This window comes from the organism of the source record quoted next, unplaced genomic scaffold, assembly GCF_019419815.1.
Source record: "Pyrus x bretschneideri cultivar Hongxiangsu unplaced genomic scaffold, Pyrus_bretschneideri_v1 Contig64, whole genome shotgun sequence".
Lineage (NCBI taxonomy): Eukaryota > Viridiplantae > Streptophyta > Magnoliopsida > Rosales > Rosaceae > Pyrus > Pyrus x bretschneideri.
Window position 1 is genome coordinate 1263272 of NW_025999803.1, and position 6257 is coordinate 1269528.

The window sequence follows — 6257 nt, forward strand, 5'->3', positions numbered from 1 at the left end:
TAGGCATGCATTAAAAAACAATTCCAAAACCCATGACTTTCAAAGCCTAGTGAATGGTGAACCACAAGACTCTTTAACAACATTAAAGAGAAGGAAGGATTTTGAGATTCATTACCCTTGAAGCTCATCCTTGTTTACACAAGGGATTCACCCAAGTCAAAGGCCTTCAAGTCACCTCCTAGCTCCTTAGATCTTTATTGTGATTTTCTTCCTTTTGATTCTCCTTTGCTCCTTGAGGATGTGAGGAAAAGATTTCCAAGAACACCAAAGGTTTGGTGTCTCTAAGTCTCCACACCAAGGATGAGGTGTGAAGATGAAATGGATGACTTAGATGAAGAAAGATTGCTAGCTATCCCTCCCCTAAGTGGCCAGCCTCTATAGAGAAAAAGGATAAAAGGTTTCTCTTCTTTGACCCAAGAAAACCCTAGTAGGAGAATGGCTATAAAGTTGCCTTTATACCACCTCACATGTGAGTGGCAAACTTGCAATTAAGCCAAGTTTGCATCCACTCACCCTATGGCTGGTTTTTTACATTAGTATTAGTTGTCACACAGCCTAAACTCAATGGGCCTTGTGGACCAAAAACCCTTTTGGGCCCTGAAACCCAAAACCAACTTAAAACCAATACGAACCTTTTGTAAGATTAATTAACTAATTAATTAATCTTGACCATTCTCAATTAAACTATTTAATTGCTTATCCATCCCATTTTTATTTCTTCGCTTTCATCCTTACTTGTTGTACAATCCATTACGTTCCAATTAGCAAGGCAGTAGGCGATTGTTACTCTTAACGATCGATTGTAAATTGAAACTACATTTCAATTCTCCCCTCGATGAAGATTAGTGTTTGCTAATCCTCAGGGCTTCCACAAACCATGAGTGACACCTAGCAATATGTCATGGCTACCTAAGCTAAGTAGAAGTGGTTGGAGAACCTATCCAGTTACAATTACAACGCAATACGGTCATTCTCTAATACAATACTCTTAATCACATTGTTTGAGTGATAGTTTGTTTCATGTCTACTATCCAATGTGATACTTCTCTATATGATTCAAATGAATATGATTTGGAACAAACTTCCTAAGTCATATTCGTATGCTTTGGCCAAAGACTCCCGAATCATATCGTAGAGTATTCTCCCTCCACCATGGAAGGTTAAAGATCCCTTGTTGTGCATTCATATGCCTACATGACTAGATAGCTTAACCCCAACAATGTCATGGACACTCTCGATGGAATGCCTTTGACATGATCAAAGATCAAGGGCATAACCGTTAGATATCTATGATGCCTCAGGTCAAATGACTACTTTGCATATTGCAACTTATGAGTTCTTACATGACATGTATGTTCGAACTCCTTGTTTATCGTTGTTCAGTGTACTTAATTACCTTTTGAGCACCTATGTGTTTGTCTCAGTGTCCAACACGAAATGACTTAAGACTAGTCATACTCATGCTTGAGTTAACATAACACATACTAACCTTAGTGGATTGTCAATGCCCAATTGGCAATCCTATGGCTATGAACGTTTTAGGAATGAACATAAAAGAAAGATCTCATTAATCTAACTTAATTAGATCACTTATCTCTTAGATTAAATACATTCCTTGGATTCTCTTATTGCTTAAACACATAATACAATAAATAGTGATTAACAATAAGCTTTGCCCATCATTAAACATATAATAGTTTAACACAATAAGTATTTCAAAAGTTATTACATCAAATGAGTGGCTTTGTAGGCATACCTCCAACACAAAAGACAACAAGTCAAGTAGACGTCTAGATGTTTGGTTCCGTACCTGCAAAATTTAGGTAGGGGTGAGCTTAAAAAGCTTAATAGGTACCTATACCTTCATTACTAAAATAATAAAGTATAATCAACATAGCAGAATTAAAGCCATAATTAGAATGATATGTAAGGATGCAATGCAAACGCCTTTGAAATTGGTACAAGGCAGAATATCTTGTAATTTAAAATTCAATAAATGCTTGACTGACACAACTAAGATCGGATTTGTTAGTTTACCAAAAGTAAGACCTGGTTTACTAATGTGGTCCTAGTTAACTGAAGTCCAATTTAGTGCACATTTAAACTTAGATAAACTCAATTGAAAGCACATATCTATTTGCAAACCCTAGAGTCAATATATTACATGCAAATCAACAAGATATGTGAACAAGAATAACAATAACCAACACAAGAAGTTTTTGGCCAAAAAATAAATAAATAAATAAAACCCCACCTCTAGGCTAAAAAACCGAGGACTCTCCACTGAGTCCAATCTACTAGTGTAAACAAATTTCATACAGAGTATCCACACAAGCTCAATTCCTAGATCATAATCTATGGAGTAGCTTATACCTTTGTGAAAACTTGCCTTACACAAGATGGACTCCTTTAGTCTTCAAAAAATGGTAGCTCATCCTGAGCTCATCATCTTGTGACACCAAGAATCAACGCAGCCAATGCAAATGATATGATGATGATGGTGTGCAAAATCTGGATTCGATGACCAATCAGTGTCTTCAGTCAAAACATTGAAAGAAGAAACCAACGTGAATTCGAAAAAAAAAACTTGGTCTTAAATGAAGATTTGAAACTTAATATTATACCATGCAAGTAATGCAAACCTACTTCACAAGGATTAGGTGTTTAATGCATGAGGAAGGTTTGGTAGCTAGGGTTTTTAAAATGAAGAAGAGGCAGGCTAAATTTTGAAGGCATTCTCTCTTTAACATAAATTTTGAACCCCCAAAACATAGACATACCAAAGGAAACCTGATTTCCATCAGCCAACTTGTGCAAATGACACTTGTCAGCTGCGAAAATGATCTAGGCAGATCAATGGCCAAAAACTAACCACCAGTAAAAATGTGTTAGTCAGCCTATGTAGATTGTCTTAATTTGTGTACCTAGACAGCTGGAAATCAATGTGCAAAATTGATAAGACAACCAAATTAGTCAAAATGCAACAAGAATATATACATGAAATGCAAATGCATGAACAAACCTTTGACGTGATATGTGCACAACCTTGAACGTTTATTCCCAGCAAAAACCCATAATCAGAGAATAGTACATTATACAATATTGACAAGGAAAACTAAACATAAAAGTCTAGATTTCACAGCCTTAACTATACCCATTAATCCACATAACTAAACACACGCACCTCATAAGTCCCATACTGTACTTATACCACTTGATCCTGAGTGTTTAAGTAAATGAACCAACCTCAATCCCTAAACATCCTAGAAGTCCCTTTTTGTTAGTCGTATTGCCTAACACTTCGTCTCTAATCCAGAACTACCATAAATGAATTATGAATTGTGGGCCCACTTGAGACCTGGTACCTGCTAAAAGTTTGGCTCAACTATAAAAGTTAATAGTCACTACTTCAAATTCCCGAATTTCTTTCCAACAATCGAACTTTACTCTCACATCATGGATAATTTTCAAGTTTCATTTATTTTTTCATACAACAAAGATAATCATAAATCCCCCATTTGGCTAAATTACATTTAGAACATTCATACTCAAGTAACATTCATAAACAATATTCATATTCAATTTGCATTCAATATATTATCGAACTTGTATGTGTGCTTAAGTAAGCAATAATCATATCAATATATATGCAGAAGGTTTCCCAAAACCGCTACCTTGAATTTGATTAATTTTGTTCTTCCAAGGAACCCTTGAAATCTATGAATCCTTCATTCAAAATCATGTTCTCTAACTCTCAATTTCTCTACCCCTTTTTTCTATTTCTGATGTTTACCCACTTCTCTGCAACCTCTTTTACAGTTGCTCTAATCCTACTCAATCCTATCAAAGACATGATTAAAACCTAGCTTCCTAGACCATCCACCTCCTGCTTATAGACCTATGTGGTCTTCTTAGTTCATCTTTTTCCAAACACACTCCTTGGTGCAATAGAAGATGACAACTCCCTATAACACACTCAATTTATCAATCAAAGCTCGACCTCTCACAATATTTTCTCACCTATCTCCGATTTGAGTCTGAAGAAAGAAAAATTTTCTTTCTAAAGTTGTAAAACGGCAACCTCCTACCGGTCTCCTTGCATCCATTGCAGAGAAAGGAAGAATGTGAGAGAATGTTCATTTCCTTTCTATTGTAAGTTTTTTTTTGTTAAAAAAATGTTACTTCTTTAATATACCCAAATAGTAGTAGTAGTAGTAGTAGTAGTAGTAAATAATAGTAAATGATATAATAATAATAATAATAATAGTAGTAGTAGTAGTAGTAAATAGTAGTAAATGATGTAATAACAATAGTAGTAGTAGTAGTAGTAAATGATAGTAAATGATATAATAATAATAATAATAGTAGTAGTAGTAGTAGTAAATAGTAGTAAATGACAGTAAATAATAGTAAATGATAGTAGTAGTAGTAGTAGTAGTAGTAGTCAATGATAGTAAATAGTAGTAGTAGTAGTAAATAGTAGTAAATGATATAATAATAATAATAATAATAATAGTAGTAGTAATAAATAGTAGTGAATGATACTAAATAGAAGTAGTAGATATAACATCTCACATCACCCAGGAGAGTGGATCATGTAAGCCTTATATGTATATTCTTATCTCTAACTAGCACAAGACCTTTTGGGAGCTCACTGACTTTGGGTTCCATGGGAACTCTGAAGTTAAGTGAGTAGCGCACGAGAGCACTCCCATGATGGGTGACCCACTGGAAAGTTCTCGCGTGAGTTCCCAAAAACAAAACCATGAGGGCGTGGTCGGAGCCTAAAACAGACAATATCGTGCTACGACGGAGTCAAGCCTGGGAAATGGTGGGGGCTCAGGCTGGGATGTGACAATTTGGTATCAGAGCCTAACCATGGCCGCGTGTGTGCCGATGAGGACGTCGGGCTCCTGAGGGGGTGGATTGTAACATCCCACATCGCCCAAGGGATTGGATCCTGTAAGCCTTATATGTATATTCTCATCTCTACCTAGCACGAGCCTTTTGGGAGTTCACTGGTTTCGGGTTCCATGGGAACTTCGAAATTAAGTAAGTAGTGCGCAAGAGCACTCCCATGATGGGTGACCCACTAGGAAGTTCTCGCGTGAGTTCCTAAAAACAAAACCGTGAGGACATAGTCAGGGCTCAAAACAGATAATATCGTACTACGGTGGAGTCGAACCCGGAATATAGTGGGGGCCTGGCCGGGATGTGACAGTAGTAGTAGTAGTAAATGATTATAAATAATAGTAGGAGTAGTAGTGAATAGTAATAAATGATAGTAAATAGTAGTAAATGATATAATAATAATAATAGGAGTAGTAGTAAATAGTAGTAAATGATATAATAATAATAGTCGTAGTGTGGCCCGGGCCCCTACCACATTTTAAGCTCGACTCCACCGAAGCACAATATTGTCCGCTTTGGGGCCCTACCACACCCTTACGGTTTTGTTTCTGGGAACTCAGGAGCAACTTCTCAGTGGATCACCCATCATGAGATTGCTCTCGGCCAAACTCGCTTAACTTCGGAGTTCCGATGGAACCTAAAGCCAGTGAGCTCCCAAAAGGCTTCGTGTTAAGTAGATATGGGAATATGGATAATAAGGCTTATATGATCCACTACCCTAGGCAATGTGGGATGTTGCAAGTGGTGAGAAATCTAATAAATAAAACAAGAAGTATGAAAAGCTACTAAACCAATAAAAAACCGAACAAACTAAAATTTTGTATAAAAACAATAGTAATCATATTTCACTCTTAATTAAACGAGGGATATTACAATCGCACTTGACATAAGGTGGTTGTGGCTTACATTGAAAACTGTTATAGCAAACTTTTCACAACCATTACCCTTATCTAGCGCAAGTTTCACCTTACACTCAATTCTAGTATCTCCCCTATTGTATTTCTTATTAGGTTTGGGATTAACATCCTCTCTCTTCTTGCCTTGTTTGCAACAAACAAATTCTTTCATTAATCAACATTCACCAATACTGGACCTTTTACTACTATGCTCTCGAATCCCAAACCCCGCTGCAAGTGCATAATTGTTGTAAAAAGTATACCCTACATCCAACGAATCAAACTTCATTTTCAATTTGGATTTCAACTCATCGTCCACCGTTAGTATAACAAATTAAACTCTCCCTACACCTAATTAATCACCTGTGTCTATATTCTCTATTTCCACAATAATTTCTTATAATTCTAATTCATCCCTCATTGAATTACACTTCAATGTCTACCTGCTAC